The following is a 19205-nucleotide window of genomic DNA, read 5'->3' on the forward strand; positions in this document are numbered from 1 at the left end:
CTGTTCTCAAGATATCATGTGGACAAAGACATGGAATAGAGTCATACTCAATGTCCAACTGTTTATTTCCTGATTTCTGATTTGTTTGACATTGAGCTTAATTGAACACATCAATTGTGTAACATCCCAAGTCAGAATCAAGAGTTCGTGGGGGTAAAGTGTAGTTTGGAAAAGAGGAACTCGGCGAGTAGGAGCTGCAACTCGTTGAGTCTAAGCATGTGTCGGGCACATGTTAAGTGATTGGACTCGCCGAGTCAGAGGCTGGACTCGACGAGTCTGTGCTGGAATATGAAACCCTATTTTCAGGGTTTGCACCCTATTTAAAGAATGATATGCCTTCATTTCAGCCTCTATCTTCCCTGAGTGTTCCAGAGAAACCCTAAATCGTGAGAGGCTCCATTGTTAAGAAGATTGAAGCTTGGAAGGAGAAATTTGTGAAGAGAAGTTGGAGGAAATTGAGGATAGCATCAAGAGGGCTTGTGGATCTGAAGTCTACATCAGTTTAGACTCATCTTTGGGATAAGAAGCCACTTCCTTAAGCCTTTTTCCTTATTGTCATCCAAGGTGGTTGTTTTGGGGATTCTTTAGCTTGGTTTGGATCTATTTCGAGTTTAGAGGTTGGATCTAAAGTTGCAACTTCAGATCTAGGTTGTATTGGAGCCATAAGGGCAGAAAGCATCAGTCTTTGGGCTTGTTTGAGAGTGCCTTTGTCCCAAAACCTTCTTGTAGCTTGGTTGGAGCTTGTTGAGCCTTGCATGCACGTAAAGTTGGAAACTTTACGTGTGAATATGGCCCTAGGAGTCCGGATCTATTTATTGGAAGCAATGGAATGACATGTGATCGTCTGATTAAAGATGTCACGTTTGGACTTGGCGAGTTAGAAGAACAACTCAGCGAGTCTGTTGAAGATTGCCTTGGACTCGGCGAGTCTGGTCGTGGAACCCTAGCCTTTTCTGGTTAAGCCATGTCTCAGTGAGTTGAGGGGCAACCCGGTGAGTTGAGCATGATAAGACTCAAAGATTGTTGGACTCGGCGAGTCTTAGGGTGACTCGGCGAGTTGAGTCATGATTGGGAGTTTATGAGTAAAGGAACTCGACGAGTCGACAGGTTGACTCGGCGAGTAGGGTCAACCAGTAAGGTTGACTTTGACTGAGGACTTTGACTTTGACCAAGGGTTAACCAGTTGACTTCCGGGGGTATTTTGGTATTTATTTGTTTTGGTTATTTGGTAATGTTCAGTGGTGGAGTTCGTGTCGGTGGTCGGAGCAGCGTGATCTTATTCTTCAGTCGGCAGTTGCAGGTGAGTTATCCTCACTATACTGACAGGGTCTACGGCACCAAGTCCGACCCTCTATCGGATGGATATCCGGGTATTGCTGTTCTGTTATTGCTTTGCAATGTTTGCATCCTGGTAGTTAGGATGGTATACGTTAGAGATCTAGTTAAGGTCGGTTTCCTGATAGTTAGGATGGTATATGTTAGAGACCTGGTAAAGGTCGGTCTCCTGATAGTTAGGATGGTATATGTGTGACCGGAAGGTCTTATGTGCTATGAAGAGTATGAGATATATGTTGTTAGATGTTATAAGAGTTGTATGTGTTATGTTACAATATGAGCAATATGTTATGGACCGGAAGGTAATCATGTTGTATGCGGTTATGTGATATGTATGTGTTATGTATGTTACGTATGATAAGGACCAGAAGGTTAAGATGATATTTATGTATGTGCTATGTATGCTACGTATGGTAAGGACCGGAAGGTCAAGATGATATGGACCGGAAGGTCAACAGAGTATGGACCGGAAGGTCAACAGAGTTATGGGATGGAAATCCCCTGAGACATTCGGATCGGAAAATACCATGGAGTTATGGCCTGGAAGGGCGTATGTGTTGTTATGGCCTGGAAGGGCGTATGTGTTGTTGTGGCCTGGAAGGGCGTATGTGTTGTATGTAGTATTTTTGGGGTAACTCACTAAGCTTTCAGGCTTACAGTTTCAGTGTATTGTTTCAGGTACTTCAAGAGATCGTGGCAAGGCGAAGGCGTGATCGTACCACTCCTCAGTTTTATGTTGATGTTTCTGGGATACTCTGATAATAAATGATCTGGAAACCTTTTTGTAGTAACTTAATGAATATGGGTTGTGTTTGAAAAGTTTAAATTGGTTGTAAATTTTATGGTCGTTACAAGTTGGTATCAGAGCCTTGGTTTGAGTGAATTGGAGGAACGTTCGTGTGAATCCAGTCTCAAATCAAGGAGAGTTTTCAAAGTGAAATTGAAATGGTTTTCAAAAATAAGTAGAGGAGGATGCGGAGGTACGATCTGCCAGAGCCAGTAAGTAGACCCCAAAATACCATACAAGTTATTTGATTATGTGATATGTTAGAACAACATGCTAGTACTAGGCTAGGGATCTTCAGGAATTGCATGATAGAATTGCTTGATTATATGATGCTTGCTAGCCTAGGGTTCCCCGTTATATGAAGTAGTTAGCAGTTCCTCTAGAGGTGAGGATTGAGTGTTGCCACGTATATGTTATCGCTAGGGTGTTGTGATGATACTTGATATAAATATGGGTAGGTGTGGAAGGTAGTATGGGCCCGTACTACTGAAAGCACATGACCCATATGCGTATCAAGGAAGTCACAACCCCTAGCGTCAGGTTGGGAGTTGGTTTCCGGGTTATTGGGGAAGCATCTGATTTTCTGGCGGTGCAGTATGGTGGTTACGAGGAATGCCGGGGGTGGATCCGGGTCAGGATCGGGATCAAAAGAGGGCGGTCAGGGTGGATCAGCGCCACCCGAGGTCATTGGTCAGATGAGTACGGATGAGTTGGATGCCAGGATTCATGAGATCCTGCATGATGAGATTGCTGCTATGTCCAGGGCGGAGATGTCGGAGATGTTTGGGTTGATCAGGACCGCCATGGTTGACTATTTTGATGAGCGTTATGCGGCTCTTGCAGAGACGGCTGCCGTGGCAGCTGCAGCGGCTATAACAGCAACAGGTGGAGGAGCCAGTCGGGCTTTTCAGTATCGGGACTTCGATAATACGAAGACCCCTGCTTTTGATGGAGTTTAGGATCCGATCATTGCTATGAGGTGGTTGTCGGACGTGGAGGGTTGTTTCTTCACGTGTTCATGCCCTGCGGATCAGAGGGTGAGGTGTGCTCTGAACCTTTTAAGGCTCGGGGCAAAGGATTGGTGGAGGTTGACTACGGGATCGTATTCTGATGCGCAGCGGGCTGCGGTTACATGGGATCAGTTTCGGAAGATGTTCAGTACCCGTTATGTTCCACAGGTTGAGAGGGAGAGGTTGGCTCAAGAGTTCTTGGAACTGGAGTAGGATTCAGAGTTGGTGACGGAGATCACCAGGATGTTCACTGAGAGGGCGGTGTTTTGCCCTGAGTTTGTTTCGAATCAGAGTCAGATGTTCCAATATCTGAGTATGCTTAAGGGGGATATCAGACAGTTTGTGTCTATGCAGAGGTGCGAGACCTTACTGGAGTTGCAGGAGGCCGCTCGGCAGCGTGAGTTGGAGATTGAGTGAAAGTTGAGAGAGCAGAGGCAGGCCCCGGTGCAGTCGCATTCGGCGCCGAAAACGGTCAAATACCGTTGATTCCAGGTTGGACAGTCAGAGCGGCCGCACTTGTGAGAAGTGCGGGAAGGGTCATACCGGAGTTTGTAGGTCCGGTGGTGTGTGCCGCAAGTACGGGAGAGTGGGACATTATGCGAGGGATTGCCGTCAGTCAGACCCGGTTCAGGATATGAGGATTTGTTATCAGTACCATCAGGTTGGCCACATGAGGGCCAACTGTCCACAACTAGTTTCCAGGCCGGTGTAGGTTCCAGCACCGGTCACTTTGAGGACTACTGGCTGGGGCCAGGGTGGAGCGCAGCCTCCGAGGGCTCAGGGTTGAGCTTTTCAACTTACTGCAGAGGAGGTCAGGGTAGAGCCAGATGCAGCTGCGGGTATGTTTTCTTTTTGTCATCTTGTCATCTTGTGATCATTGAGGAGTATTGTATATCTTCTAGTCTTGTTCACATGATTCATGGTATTGTAGTTGTTCGTGTTTTCGCCTGGTTATCGTATGATTGAGGGTTTTGGTATTGGGAGTCGTAGTTGGTTAACATCCAGGAGGATGGTTGGTGGGGATCTAAGCTTTTCGGTCAGGATGTCGGGTATAGCAATTGCGTTTTGAGAAGTGTTCAGCGGAGAGTCGAACTCCCATAGGGTTCGTGATGTGCGATGTCGGGAAGTGATTTTGTGAAGGTTGCTCGTCTTAGAGGAAATCAGTTCATAGATAAGGGAAATATGTTGAGTAGGGTTGTTAAGTGATGTTGGATGGGTCACCGGTGAATGGAAGACAATGCTCTAAGTGGGGAGAATTGGAAATTCTCAGGAGGATCGATAAGCGTTAGAGTTTGATTAGCTATTTGGGATCCAACAGTGTTTCAGTCCGCCAAGAGTGTGGGTTGGTATGAGTAAGTGACAGATTGATGGGGCGGAGTACAGAACAAGGATTCCGGATAGGGTGATTGGTTGTTGTGAGGCCTAGGATTAGGTCGGGATCTGGTTATATGGAATGGAGTTGGAGTTCGGAACCCCTAGAGGGCTAGAACAGTATGTATGGGAGAGATTCCCAATAGGAATAGTTTGGGATGATGTATGGATAGTTTGAGTGGACCGGGGAGACTGAAGGCCGGAAGGCGTACCAGTCAGGCCGAAGGCCTAGTAAGACGGTCCAGTCATGCTGGAGACTCTGTATGCGTTAGTGGATCTGTATGCGGAGAATGGGTGATTATGTCACCATGCAGTAGCAAACAGTAGGTCTGGCCCCGGGTATTGATCATGTTAGTGAAAGGTGGTGTATGGACTTAGATAGTCCTTGTGATCAGATTCAGAGTATATGGGATGCATAAAATAGCGATTACTCTACAAGGGATAATGTAGAGTGGGGTGTGAGCACCGTGGCACTTGTCTGCCCTAGGCCCACAACCAAACGAGGAACAGGAAATAAGGCGGAACCACCAATTCTAAGCCAATCACGACTAGGTTCTATATAACTCTAGCATATACACTTAGAAATTATAGCTGAAAACTAACAATGCGAAATTGAATGTGGACTTAAATCCAAAAACCGGAACCAAGCCCTAGTGTAGTGTACGAAATAGTAATAGTGGCTGTGAACATAAACTATACATATCATAGTTCATCGGATAGTGATAGTGACTAGTGAACATGAAATATGCATATTATAGTTTACCAAAAGTGGTGGTGATGGTGAGTATAACCTATACATATCATAGTTCATCAAATAGCGATAGTGGTAGTGAACATGAACTATGCATATTATAGCTTATCAAAAGTGGTGGTGATGGTGAATCCTTTTCTTGTAATTAAGTTCGTAGTGTAGATGAAACATAAACTATACCTATTATAGTTTATCACGTTGTTTGTAATATATATATGCCATAACTATACTGATTATAACTAGCGTGTTCGTTTGTGGGGGTATAATGGACTTAACTATACTTATTATAGTTTATCATAATTATTCATAGTGGTAATAACGCTTTTGTATGTGTAATACCTTTAATAATGTGTTTGTTATGTAAATGAATCCTCAACTATACCTATTATAGTTTATTAAATATTTGTTTGGGTAGTGAGCATAAACTATACTTGTCATAATTTACCAATGTTTGTATTTTAATGGATATAGCCTTGTAATACCATTTATATATTTACCATACTTATGGAGGTAAGAATCCATTTGTTTTCTGATGTATGTCTATATAATAAGACAAGATGACATATATGATAATAACATATCATTACATGAAGGTACACACCTTGCTCAACAAGTTACAAGGTGTAAATGAAATTGAAAACATTTTTCTAGTATTGCCATTTCTATTCTGTTTTTAGAAAATTCATAGAAAAATAATTAAAGGTGCAAATCAGAATCCGTAAATTCTGAGAGTTTGGAAAATGAGTCTAGTTTGTTCATAATTTTTATTATAAATTTTAATGACCTCTAACTTGTGTGAAAAAGTCCATAATCACAGACTGGTCCGGATTGATGTTTGAAATGATAGACAGTTTTGTAAAAATCACCATAAATTGTAGAAAAATCGTATGGAGATGTGCAAGTAGTCATTTTAAAGCTAAGAACTGGAACTACTTGCACCTAAAATAGTTTTGAAAAATAAAATGTTTAATTTGTCCAAAACAGTCGGTGAATGGAGTCCAACTTTTCTGATGAAAGCTGTTAGAAAATTTTAGTTATGTTCTTGGTGTTTTAACTTGTATTCCCCCCCCCCCTCCCCCTAAAAAATTGAGAAAACATGAAAATGTAGGGGGTATGAACTCACCTTGAGTGATTTCAGGGGATTGATGTTGAAGGAGAGAAGTGTTCAACTCAAGAACACTTGAAGGATCTCTTTGAAGATTCAAGGATCTAGCATAATTTATGATGGATTTGTGCAAACAATCAATGATTTGTGTAAAATGAAGTGTAATAGTCATAATAAGGGTGATGAAACTTACCAATAATGAGAGAAAGTTTGAAGATCAACCCTTAAATCTCGAAATTTGAGTGAGGGAATTTGAGAGAAAAGTGATGTTTGATACTTGGAGAAAATGGGGAAAATGTGTGAAGTGAAGAGTGAAGGATGGTTCTCCAGCTCTTTTGGACGTGAGTTGTTGGGAAAATGAGTGGAGTAAGGCCTTGAGGTGACTAGGAGTGGGGAGGAGTACAAGAATTGGTCAAAGGGATGAGTATGGGGTGGTGGTTGTGTCAAATATTATGGCAAGATTCACACTCCACCCCAAGATCCCACTTAAAAGATTTTATTCTCAAATAAATATTTTTATGAAAATGTGTCCAAATTATGATTATTTAGGGTCTTATATGATAAAATATGATTTCTGGAGAAAATCCCGCGTTAAAATAATTAAAAACGGGTTTAAAATGGAGAATTAATCAAAAACCGGGTGAAAAAGGGTGAAATCCGGAGCCTAGGACCAAAGTCTCGGTCATCAGCAGCCAAGACCGGAGCACTTACATCGCCTGGGTGCGGTCCGAGGAGAAGGAGGTGCGGATGCAGAGGTCAAAATAGGAAGGCGCTGCGGTCCGAAGCCAGGGGAATCAGAAGCGAACCTCGGATGCGGCTGCTTCATGCGGCTGCGGTCGGTGGCTGCGGCTGCGGCTAGGTGACAACGGACTCGACTTAGGTGACCTCGGATCCAAGAGGGCTTGGCCCCTATAGAGAGGCTTCGGCCCAAAGGAACTATTTTCCAAACTATCTCCCCTCTTTGAGTGGTTTCTCATCAAACTAAGTACCGGGATGCCCTCAAATGATAAAAATAAATTGAAAGGGGTTTTGAGAGAGATTTTGGGAGAGATTTCTCATATGGAGAGAGATTTGGGAGAGATTTCACATTCTTGGAGAGATTTGGGAGAGATTTCACATTCTTGGAGAGATTTCTCATACAAAGAGAGATTTAGGAGAGATTTTACAATCTTGGAGAGATTTGGGAGAGATTTCACATTCTTGGAGAGATTTCTCATACAAATAGAGATTTGGGAGAGATTTTACAATCTTGGAGAGATTTGGGAGAGAATTCACATTCTTGGAGAGATTTGGGAGAGATTTTCGATAAGAAGAGATAGAGTGAAAATGATTGAGAGCGGTTTCGTTTGTGACCTTTTTGAGTGTCCGACTTCGAAATGCAAGGTCTGTAAACCCTGTTAAGCCTTGTTTAAGGATCTTACACACTCTCGATGAGTATGCAACATTGTTTTATCGGTTTGGCTCGACACTTACCATAGTTTTAGGTTAAGGAGATCTAGATGTACGTACTTTTCGATTTATGATCTCTCATTAGAATAGCGAGTTGTTTAGTAAATACATAATGTAAGCCTTAGTACACAAGGGTTAGTTGGGTTGACCGGTTTGACTTGTTGACTTTATTTGACTTTGAATTGACCAGAATTTGACGGTTGTCACACCAGTGGTTTGGAAGCGCATCCGGATGGGGTATCTGTTGAGGTCATGGAAGGAATTCCAGTGGTATCGGACCTGAGGAGTCTGGAAGGGATGCAAGGGTAGGTCCTTGGAATCCAGGTATGGGAGCGATCATGGGTTATGTATATAGTGGTAATTCATCCTGGGGATGTCTGATGGTATCGTCAGTGTGTCGGGTTTTTCCAACCCGAGGATGTAAAGCAGGCTCATCATGTGTATGTGATTGCAGAGGAGAGCTCATGAGAGTTGCTCAGGAGCTGAAGGATGTGTCATCCTATCAGCACGGAAAGAAAAAGAGTTGGATTCGGAAAGGAAGCGGGATAAGTCCCAGAAGTGAATTCGATAAAGGATATGCCAGTCGAGGAAAAGGGATAGCAGTTGGTACCAGGCCAGGACCCGGTGGTTCATGGTGATATCTAGTTTGCAAGAGACAAGTGATTGTGTGATTTGGGAAGGATGGAAGAATCATCGGGTGATCATTGGTTGATAAGTATGGTTGTCAGAGAAAGAAGCCGGTGATCGGCTTGAAGCAGTTGTCATGACTCTGTAAGGAAAGAGTTGTTTTTTTGGAATCCGATGGCAGTGTTGGAGAAACCAGAGTCAGTGTGAGATTAGTGGCTGCGTTGTGGGGGTATTATCTGGAATTGTGTGCTACAGTAGGATTCGAGGGCGAAGCCTAATTTAAGTAGGGGAGAATTGTAACATCCCAAGTCAGAATCAAGAGTTCATGGGGGTAAAGTGTAGTTTGGAAAAGAGGAACTCGGCGAGTAGGAGCTGCAACTCATCGAGTCTAAGCGTGTACCGGGAACATGTTAAGTGACCGGACTCGCCGAGTCGGAGGCTGGACTCGACGAGTCCGTGCTGGAATATGAAACCCTATTTTCAGGGTTTGCACCCTATTTAAAGAATGATATACCTTCATTTCAGCCTCTATCTTCCCTGAGTGTTCCAGAGAAACCCTAAATCGTGAGAGGCTCCATTGTTGAGAAAATTGAAGCTTGGAAGGAGAAATTTGTGAAGAGAAGTTGGAGGAAATTGAGGATAGCATCAAGAGGGCTTGTGGATCTGAAGTCTACATCAGTTTAGACTCATCTTTGGGGTAAGAAGCCACTGCCTTAAGCCTTTTTCCTTATTGTCATCAATGGTGGTTGTTTTAGGGATTCTTTAGCTTGGTTTGGATCTATTTCGGGTTTAGAGATTGGATCTGAAGTTGCAACTTCAGATCTAGGTTGTATTGGAGCCATAAGGGCAGAAAGCATCAGTCTTTGGGCTTGTTTGAGAGTGCCTTTGTCCCAAAACCTTCTTGTAGCTTGGTTGGAGCTTGTTGAGCCTTGCATGCACGTAAAGTTGGAAACAATGGAATGGCATATGATCGTCTGATTGAAGTCCATATCTATGTATTGGAAGCAATGGAATGGCATATGATCGTCTGATTGAAGAAGTCACGTTTGGACTCGGCGAGTTGGAAGAACAACTCGGCGAGTCTTTTGAAGATTGCCTTGGACTCTTGGACTCGGCGAGTCTGGTCGTGGAACCCTAGCCTTTTCTAGTTAAGCCGCGTCTCGTTGAGTTGAGGGGCAACCCGGTGAGTTGAGCAGGATGAGACTCAAAGATTGTTGGACTCGGTGAGTTGAGTCGTGATTGGGAGTTTACGAGTAAAGGAACTCGGCGAGTAGGGTCAACCAGGAAGGTTGACTTTGACTGAGGACTTTGACTTTGACCAAGGGTTGACCAGTTGACTTCCGGGGGTATTTTGGTATTTACTGGTTTTGGTTATTTGGTAATGTTCAATGGTGGAGTTCGTGTCGGTGGTCGGAGCAACGTGATCTTATTCTTCAGTCGGCAGTTACAAGTGAGTTATCCTCACTATACTGACAGGGTCTACGGCACCAAGGTCGGCCCTCTATCGGATGGAAATCTGGGTATTGCTGTTATGTTATTGCTTTGCTATGTTTGTATCCTGGTAGTTAGGATGTTATACGTTAGAGACCTAGTTAAGGTCGGTATCCTGATAGTTAGGATGGTATATGTGTGACCGGAAAGTCTTATGTGCTATGAAGAGTATGAGATATATGTTGTTAGATGTTATGAGAGCTATATGTGTTATGTTACAATATGAGCAATATGTTATGGACCGGAAGGTCATCATGTTATATGCGGTTATGTGATATGTATGTGCTATGTATGTTATATATGATAAGGACCGGAAGGTTAAGATGATATTTATGTATGTGCTATGTATGCTACGTATGGTAAGGACCGGAAGGTCAAGATGATATGGACCAGAAGGTCAACAGAGTATGGACCGGAAGGTCAACAGAGTTATGGGATGGAAATCCCCTGAGACATTCGGATCGGAAGATCCCATGGAGTTATGGCCTGGAAGGGCGTATGTGATGTTATGGCCTGGAAGGGCGTATGTGCCATATGTAGTATTTTTGGGGTAACTCACTAAGCTTTTGGGCTTACAGTTTCAGTGTATTGTTTCAGGTACTTCGGGAGATCGTGGCAAGGCGAAGGCATGATCGTATCGCTCCTCAGTTTTATGTTGATGTTTCTGGGATACTCTGATAATAAATGAACTGAAAACCTTTTTGTAGTAACTTAATGAATATGGGTTGTGTTTGAAATGTTTAAATTGGTTGTAAATTTTATGGTCGTTACAGATTGAGTCCTGACCGGGCCCGACACATAAGTCAACAAAAAATCATCGAGGGCCCCAAGATATCGCTTTTAACCTCTCAGAATAAAAGGAAGAGATAAACTTTGACTTATATGCATGTACAATACTCATTAAATCGTACACAACCATACGTTTTATAACATCAATGCACAACCAACTCGTAAGCAACAAATATATCTCGGTTTATAGACTATATGTTATTATCGTCTCACAATCACTTGTGATAAATTTCATGAAGTGATTCATATGAGCATGGGTTTAATCCAATACTCAAATCCTATTTCAAGAATACTTATGAACGCTGCAGCAAACTATTGCTATGTCTAACACTTAGACAATCTACAAGCCAATTGATGACAGTGTAACCTCATAACTTACTTCTAAAGTATGATTGACTTTGGATAATTCGAATAATCCTATTATTCAGGAAGTAAAACATGCAAAAGTGAAACACAAAATAAATAATTGATAAAAGACAATAAACTTTACTCATAAATAAATCTTCCATTACTTAATCATCAAATGTCAATTACATTTATTTATTACATGTTTCTAACTATCTATCTAATCACTAAAACTAATATCGTCCCTCAGGCCAATGCTCCTAGCATGTTGAAAATGCTTAACCTTATTCAGTCCCTTAGTAAAGGTATATGTTGGGTTATCTTATGACAATCCCTCTTGACTACGAGGAGTCCTTCTTCTACCCAATGTCTGATGAAGTGATATTTTCTGTCAATGTGTCTGGATCTGCCATGATCCCTCGGTTCCTTGGTTAAGGCAACCACACCTTCATTATCATAGAAAATCTCCATAGGCTCCTTTATGGCTGGTAAAACTTCAAGGTCTCCAATGAAGTTCTTTAACCATATTGCCGCCTTCGATGCTTCGCTCGCTGCTATGTACTTTGATTCTCATGTTGAATCAGCCAGGGTCTCCTACTTGGAACTTTTCCAAGTCACTGCTCCTCCATTCAGGGTAAATACCCAACCCTCGATTGAGAGCAGAAATTATCTTGGTCGGTCTGAAAACTAGCATCACTATACCCTGTTACTCTCAAGTCATCACTCCCACCAAGGGTAAGGACCCAGTCCTTAGTCCTTTATAGGTACTTAAGAATGTTCTTTACTGCTATCTAATGAGCTCTATCAGGATTCCCTTGATATCGACTAACCATGCTCAAAGAAAAAGCCACATCAGGGCGAGTACATGTCATAGTATACATGATCGAGCCAACGGCAGAAGCATATGGCGCTCGACTCATTTATGCTATCTCGGCATCGGTACTCGGACTCTGAGTCTTACTCACTTTGGTATTGCTCTGGATAGGCAACTCTCATTTTTGCTATCTCGGCATCGGTACTCGGACTCTGAGTCTTATCTAAAACTCCTAGGAGAAAGTATTTTTCTTTAAATTAATTGTTTTTGTATGTTGTGATCGTATTTGTGTTTTTTAATATTAATAGTGAATTTTATAACGGTGTGTTTATTTACAATTTAATTTTTATTATATTTATGACTTAAGGGGTCCATTTTTTTCGTCATAGGCCCACTATATCTTTAGACCGGCCCTACGGTGAAGTATACAACTAACTAATAAGCGAAGAGGTTATTGGTAACACTTCCAACGACATCACTTGTATCCTTTGGGGAACTAGTTATTAGTTCCGATGTAACATCACAAATTTTCAACAATTTTAAACCTTTCAAAACAACCCTTTTTCTAAGAAGTATTTACAAAACCACTGTTTCCAAAACATTACGTTAAAATCCGAATCACTTTCAACATATTTTTCAAAACATTCACATTATCAGAGTTTCCTAGAAATCATAAGTCTAAAAACGCGAGAATGTGTATAGTCACGCCTTCACCTTGACACGATCTACTGAAATTACCTGAAACCATAAACCAAAACTGTAAGCACGAAGCTTAGTGAATTTCTCCTAGAATACCAACACACAACATATAACATATACCACAAACAACATGCAAACATAGTCTTCAACATGTTTGGGCCGCCTCACCGGGCCTTCAGCATGTCTGGACCGCTCACATAACCTTCAACATGTATGGACCACCTCATCGGGTCTTCAACATGTCTGGACCGTTCTACTCATGTTAATCCGAGGACCAAAAATGACATACTTAAAACTCAAGGAATGAATGTGAAGTTACTTCAAAGATGGGGTGTTACATCCGATCAAAAATTTGAATTGAGCACAACTGTTTGGATTAGAAACTGAAAGATGCAAAATTTGTTTTCCACCAATGGTGGTGACAGTTGTCTCGATAATAATCATAGTTCACTTCCAAAGACTTTGTCGTCTTCCTCTTTGTCGTTGTTACCATATTAGAATTGGTATGCTGCTACAAAAGGCTCTGATGTAGCCTTGTTAGTTCCTTTGATATTGACTGACACCTTCGATGTGTAACCTACTCTATAATTTCTTCCTCGGTTTATTAGCTGATTTGGGGACCCTTTCGTATTTTGTGAACAAACTAAGCTATTTTCACTTAATATTATTTTCAAATAAAATATTATTTAATATTTAACTATTTGTTTTCATCATTTGTTATGTTGAAATTAATGCAACTTAGACTATCCTTATTCATAACCAAAACCAACACAACTATCCATTAAAAAACTAATTTCTTACTCTTCTACCTATACAACCAAACTAAATCCAAATTTTCATTCCCATTAGACTATAGGGTGTGGTGGGGTTCCTACCGCGGTTTGCCACCTCAACAGTGTCGCACACCGTCCCCTCCATGCGGTTTCTATTGCAGTTGAGCTTGCTGTGGTACTTCATAGCCGTACTCTCTCTCTCTCTCTCACACACACACACACACACTCACACACACACACCTCTTTCTCTCTACCATAGTTTCCACACCTAGAGTGTGGCAAAGAACCACACTTTGTGTGGTAAAATTGACATGTCATCCATATGGCGGCTACGTGGCAGAAGAGGAAGTGCGGTTTTTATGGCACCATACCAACCCGACCCAAAATTATTTTTTATTAAATAAATACAATTAATATAATTTAAAAGTATTTTTATTCTATCACAAGTTATTATAAATGATACGCAACAGATAAAAATCTGATAACGAGTAATCTATGATAAAATATATAAAATCAAAAGATATTTAAGCCCATTTTTAAACCTATCTTAAATCATAACAAAATACAAAAGTTATAATAAAATTTTCTATACGAATTGGATATTGAAGTTTCATTCAATGTAGAATATAAAACTCAAAATAATTTAACATATCTCAGAAAGAAAACTGCCATTTTGATCCTTTAAATATTAAAATATAACCCAACCTGGGTTTGATACAAAAGCTTTGGTTGTTTGTTTGTTTTTTTATTTGTCTTTATTTTAATATTTTCTTCACCAACGAATAGGTAAAAGAAATAACCAATGGTATAGTCTTTCTATTTGTTTTTATCATTTGTTATATTGACATCAGATGGGTACCATTAAAGAAAAAAAAAAAAAAACTTCATTCATTTAAAGCATTTTTTTGCTGTGTCACACAGTGTATCTTATTTACGAGTGATCTTGTTCATAGCATTTATTTTCTCTTGGTTCAACACTATTTCTAAAATGATAAGCAAAATCAATTATGTTTGGTCAAACTACCGAATTTATAGCATTTCATATCATGACATTGCACTTTGAACCTCTACCCGATTAGCCCAATAAAGTTTGCTTTGTGTAAACGGATAACATTGCTGATGAGTAGATTTTCAAAAGTACTTTGAAAAACTATAAATTTTTTCTGTGAAAATCTTGATTTGGGTTAAAAAGTCTTTTCTTTGTTGTTATATTATAGTGGCAATGTGTGGTAGCGCCTGCTCAAAATGGATAAGATATAGTATCTAATAAGCATGATACGTACTAAGAGTGAAACTGATATCAGCAAATTAATACTTGCACAATCTTTTTAGCAACAAATATAATTAGATCAAATAGCAAAAATTACCATGAAAACAAAGAATTCAGGCATTCATGCATGAGGCTTCAATTTCCAACTAAAAGTTATTAACATAACAAACAAACAGCAGTCCATTTGTCAACAAGAAACTGGTTTAATTCTGTGCTACCACCAAAATCATAACAAAACATTTACATTTAATTTAGAGGGAGCGATAGAAACACAATCTCAAAACCGCAAATCATGATTCCCAATTTCTCAAACTCTCCAAAAGAACCCTTCTGCTCTTGTCTTCTATCCAATTGACCACAAACAATTTACTCTCTTTTTGTTATTTTTCTTACTTTATCCTAGAAACGTTTCCACTCACACAAATAATTTGTGTTGGGCAGTCTACATGATCAAATATTTTCAGTTATATATATTAAGCAGCATTGTTAATTTCAAAAATAGGAACAATGCTGGAGTTTACAGGAAATTTGTGCAACCTAGTACGGAAACTGGGAACTAAATAACAGCTTAAACATATATATGAATCGTGGGTGATCCAGACAAAAAAAAACAAGAAGAAAGAAGAAGTAATAACAAAAAGGTCGAAATCATTAATGCTCTAGAATTGGTCCCTATGTTCAAAAAGTTACAGTCCCTTGTTATGGATAAATGACATTTATAATTATACCCTCATTTATAGAATTAATGTTATTGAAAAAATGAATACGAATGTTATGTATGTTAGTCTCTATGAGGTAATGAGAAAAAACAGAGTAATTTAGCAAGAACAAGACCACTGAGAACCAACACAAAGGTTTAATTGTATCATCAACATTTTAGACGTGCATCAACAATAAATTAACAATAGAGTACTTCGACATTTAAGTTCTTAATAATGCATGAATGCCAAGTAGAAAACAGAAAAATACGTATTCAAGTTCATATTTGCATTATCTCGGTCTTAATAACACAATACCATGAAGACAAACAGATAATGTAGATGAATAAAATCAGCATACAAATAGTTAGCCACACAAGAAACTACTAATATTGAAACATAGAGATGAAGAGTACCTGTTGCGACAGAATGCGTGTTGCACAGCAGAGCTCGAAGTGGAGAAAGAAGAAACCCTATTCGATTGACACAGATACAACGATTTTGCAGGCCGTGGAGAAGACGCAAACGTATTATATATGGGATGTATCCTTTTATTATTAGGTTACTAGGTGTCAGACCCATGTATTATATAAACTAGGTCACAATTCCCGCGGGTAAAATATTTTTAAAATTTTATTATTTAATAAGATTAAAGTTTTCTAAAACTTTTGTATTGTTTGTTTAAAATTAATATATATTTATTTAAACATCCGATATACGTTATGTATGTAGCTAAATTCAAACATAGTCTAAATGTTTTGGGTGCCATAACACTAAACAAAAAAGAAAATACTATTTTCCATGTTTATGGATTAACTAAAACTTTAGAGAATGTTCATACATAAAAAATAAAATATAACGATTTTTTGAACCGATAAAAAATAGAATCTCAAACAACTTCTATTAAAACATGAAAATTTTAACTACTTAAAAGCTAAATCATCTAATTTATTTATCAAACATGAAGGGTTACAAAGATAAACATTATATATTGTACTTTAAAATTTTGATCTTGCAATTTGACCATTTCATGCAAGTACATTGTCGTCCTACCACCATTTACTTAGATTATCTAAAAAGATCAAACGTATATTTTTACTTGATAACATTGGGTAAAATTTCATCAAAATTTTGAGAGCAAACGTATATTTTTACTTGATAACACTGGGTAAAATTTCATCTTCTCTTTCTTAATTGAGATATTAATTTTACATTAAGTCAAACTTCAGAGCAAGAACATTGATTGAGATTAACACTTAAGTACCCATATTTGAATTTCATGAGTATTTTATCTCTATTTTTCTTTTGAAGGAGCACTTTAAAATGTTGTTACCTCATAACTATAGCATGCACCTTTCCAACACTCATAAGACTTTTATGGATTCCAATAATCTTTTGCAAGTTTTTAGATTTTTTGCAACCAAATATTGGAATGAAATGGAACATTCCGGTTCTTAAAAAGTGATTTTATTCGTAAACATAGTGTAAAAAGGAAGTGTTTTGTATATAAGTAAAAGAATCTATTTGTTGGCATAAAGAAAGGCTCTACAACAATTCCTTTAATCTTCTGGACTCCATTTTGCCCCTGTAGTCAAATATATTTATTAATTTTTTTTTTACTTAATATAAACCAAAAGAATTAATAAAAAACAAAAAAAAAATAGGGGCTTGATCTTACCTCAAGCAAATAGGATACTACTTGGTCTAGAGACAAAGTCTCTCCGTCTATGGTAATATGCGTCCAGGCTTTAGAATATCACTCATCCTAAACCTATAAAAAAATATTCTCAAAACCTATTAAGAATTAAAATAAAATTATAATCCATTTTGGTTTTCATTTCGGGTGGTCAAAAGTGCATTCAACTAATCCAAATCCTAACCAGGTAATTCAAAGCGGGTCTTTAACCATAAAAAATGCAAGAAATAATAATGTACTTTCTATTTAAAGAACATTATTATAAATAGATAGATATTTCAAACTATAACGTTGTAACAGGAAAAAATAAAAATTAAGATGCTATCAAAAGTCAAACATAGCAGCCTATTCCAATTTAACCTTGTTCAGTTTGTTTAAAATTTACAATATATCTTCATGCTCTTGTATAAAATATCATATATTTGATCTGTTCTACAATGTATCTTAAAACTTTACAGAACACACCTAATTAATTTCATATGTACAATCTACTACACATAATTGTTTTAGAATTATAATTATAATTAATAAATATGAACAATCATACATACATTTTCATCTTAATTATGAAACTACTTTTTTATAGTCATATCCAGAAACAAAAAACTAAAACATGATTCCAAATTATAAAAAAATAAAAATTTGACACCCAGATGCTTACATGCTAAATTCCAAACATGATTGTTATGAGGTAATACATTTATCTCTAAACACAAATACACAGCTACACAAAAATATATTTTAAGCATTAAAGCACAAGAGAACATAACTAATAGATAATATATACCTTTATTGCCCCATGAAAATTGGTTTGACAGACAATTTGCCTGTCATCTGATAATAACCCAATCCTTATTCTTTGAGTATACAAAATTCATTTAAAAGAATTTCGACACCAAGGATAGGAGACTGTCAAAATCCTAATAATAAAAGTTAGAAATACACATACCTTAAAACTACCAAATACACATACCTTTTCACCATGTTCAACAACATATGCAAAATAACCCTCACCAATTGATTAGGCCAGTGATCCCTGTCTGGCAAGCATAAAAACGAAACTACAAAACTGATGTAAGCATACTTATAGAATTGCCCTTTTCTGGTGATGTTCTATAGACCTGACACTACACATGAGACCAAAGATATTTGGTTGAGAAGATGAAAAATAAGCAAAAATTAAAGAAAAAGAAGAGTGTCAAAGGAACTCCATATGCAGAAATCCAAATGATTTCCCCTACAACGATTAAGGTTTTCCTTCCACCCATAGCGATCTAGGCAAATCTCTGTCTACTCGACAAAAATATAACAAACCTCTCACCAATAGCTATAAATTCTTGATATATAGAGAAGAGAAGATCGATTGGGTTGTTGGGGGTAGGGGGTATTCAAAAATGGAAAGAATTTAAACAAAAAAACGTAAATCTACAAAATCGAAATCGACCTCTAATAAATCGTTTGTACTGTGGATGGAATGGAGGATCGATTCGGAGACCATCACATAGTCGTAAATAACCCTCATGAAAACTTGAACCATATCAATTCTCTGGCAGATAAGAGAAGGAATGAGATAGAGAGGTGTATTCGTAATCCATAAAAAGCTGCAACATGGTTGTTGATTTCTTGAGATGTAGATAGAAATCAATTTCGGTATATCCCTAATTTTATGCTGAGAACTTTAAAATCAGAAACCGAATCACATAGAGGAACATACATATTAAGGGGGTATGTTGTTGACGATCTAATCAAAGAAAATGAACCAAGTTTCCAAAATAAATGAGAGATTTGGGGAATAAACGGATGCCACGTAGGAATAAAGATATTACAGGTTTTAAAAGTTGAGGGGCAAATCAGCTAGTTTACTTTGAAATTTCTTTAGCACGAGAAGATGCTACATAGGATTAAAAGGATTGTTTTATTAGAAAAGAAGATATTGGTGTATTTAAAACAATTAAATATATATAAATATTTGAGAAATTTAAATTTATAAAAAAATGAGAAAAATATTAAAATATAAAAATTAAAGTGTTTTTTTTTTTAAAAATTTAAACAAATAATTTAGATAAATAGCCAAAGTAAATTAATGAGATTTTATTTTAGTAATTTTGAAATTATAAGGAAAGTCCATTAATGAAATTGATATGCATTTATTATTAAATATAACATATGGAATTTAATAAAATAGAAAAACTACA

The 19205-nt window shown here is 38.1% G+C and overlaps 1 long non-coding RNA gene across 4 annotated transcripts in view; it reads right to left on the minus strand.

Annotated features, from left to right (window-relative positions):
- The window catches only part of LOC145059454 (uncharacterized), a 28024-nt gene extending 9144 nt beyond the window's left edge, over window positions 1–18880 (minus strand). The window contains exons 1-3 of one of the 4 annotated variants that reach the window (XR_013686780.1): window positions 16993–18868; window positions 15731–16899; window positions 12213–12612 (exon numbers count right to left, since the gene is read on the minus strand). This is a non-coding gene — a long non-coding RNA (uncharacterized LOC145059454). Of the gene's footprint in view, window positions 1–12212; window positions 12613–14183; window positions 15059–15730; window positions 16900–16992 lie in introns of those variants that run through there. The other 3 variants (XR_013686779.1, XR_013686781.1, XR_013686778.1) reach the window with 3 other exon arrangements.
- Between the last annotated feature and the right edge of the window lie 325 nt (window positions 18881–19205).

Source organism: Lactuca serriola, chromosome 6, assembly GCF_051521515.1.
Source record: "Lactuca serriola cultivar US96UC23 chromosome 6, Lser_US96UC23_V15, whole genome shotgun sequence".
Taxonomy (NCBI): Eukaryota; Viridiplantae; Streptophyta; class Magnoliopsida; order Asterales; family Asteraceae; genus Lactuca; species Lactuca serriola.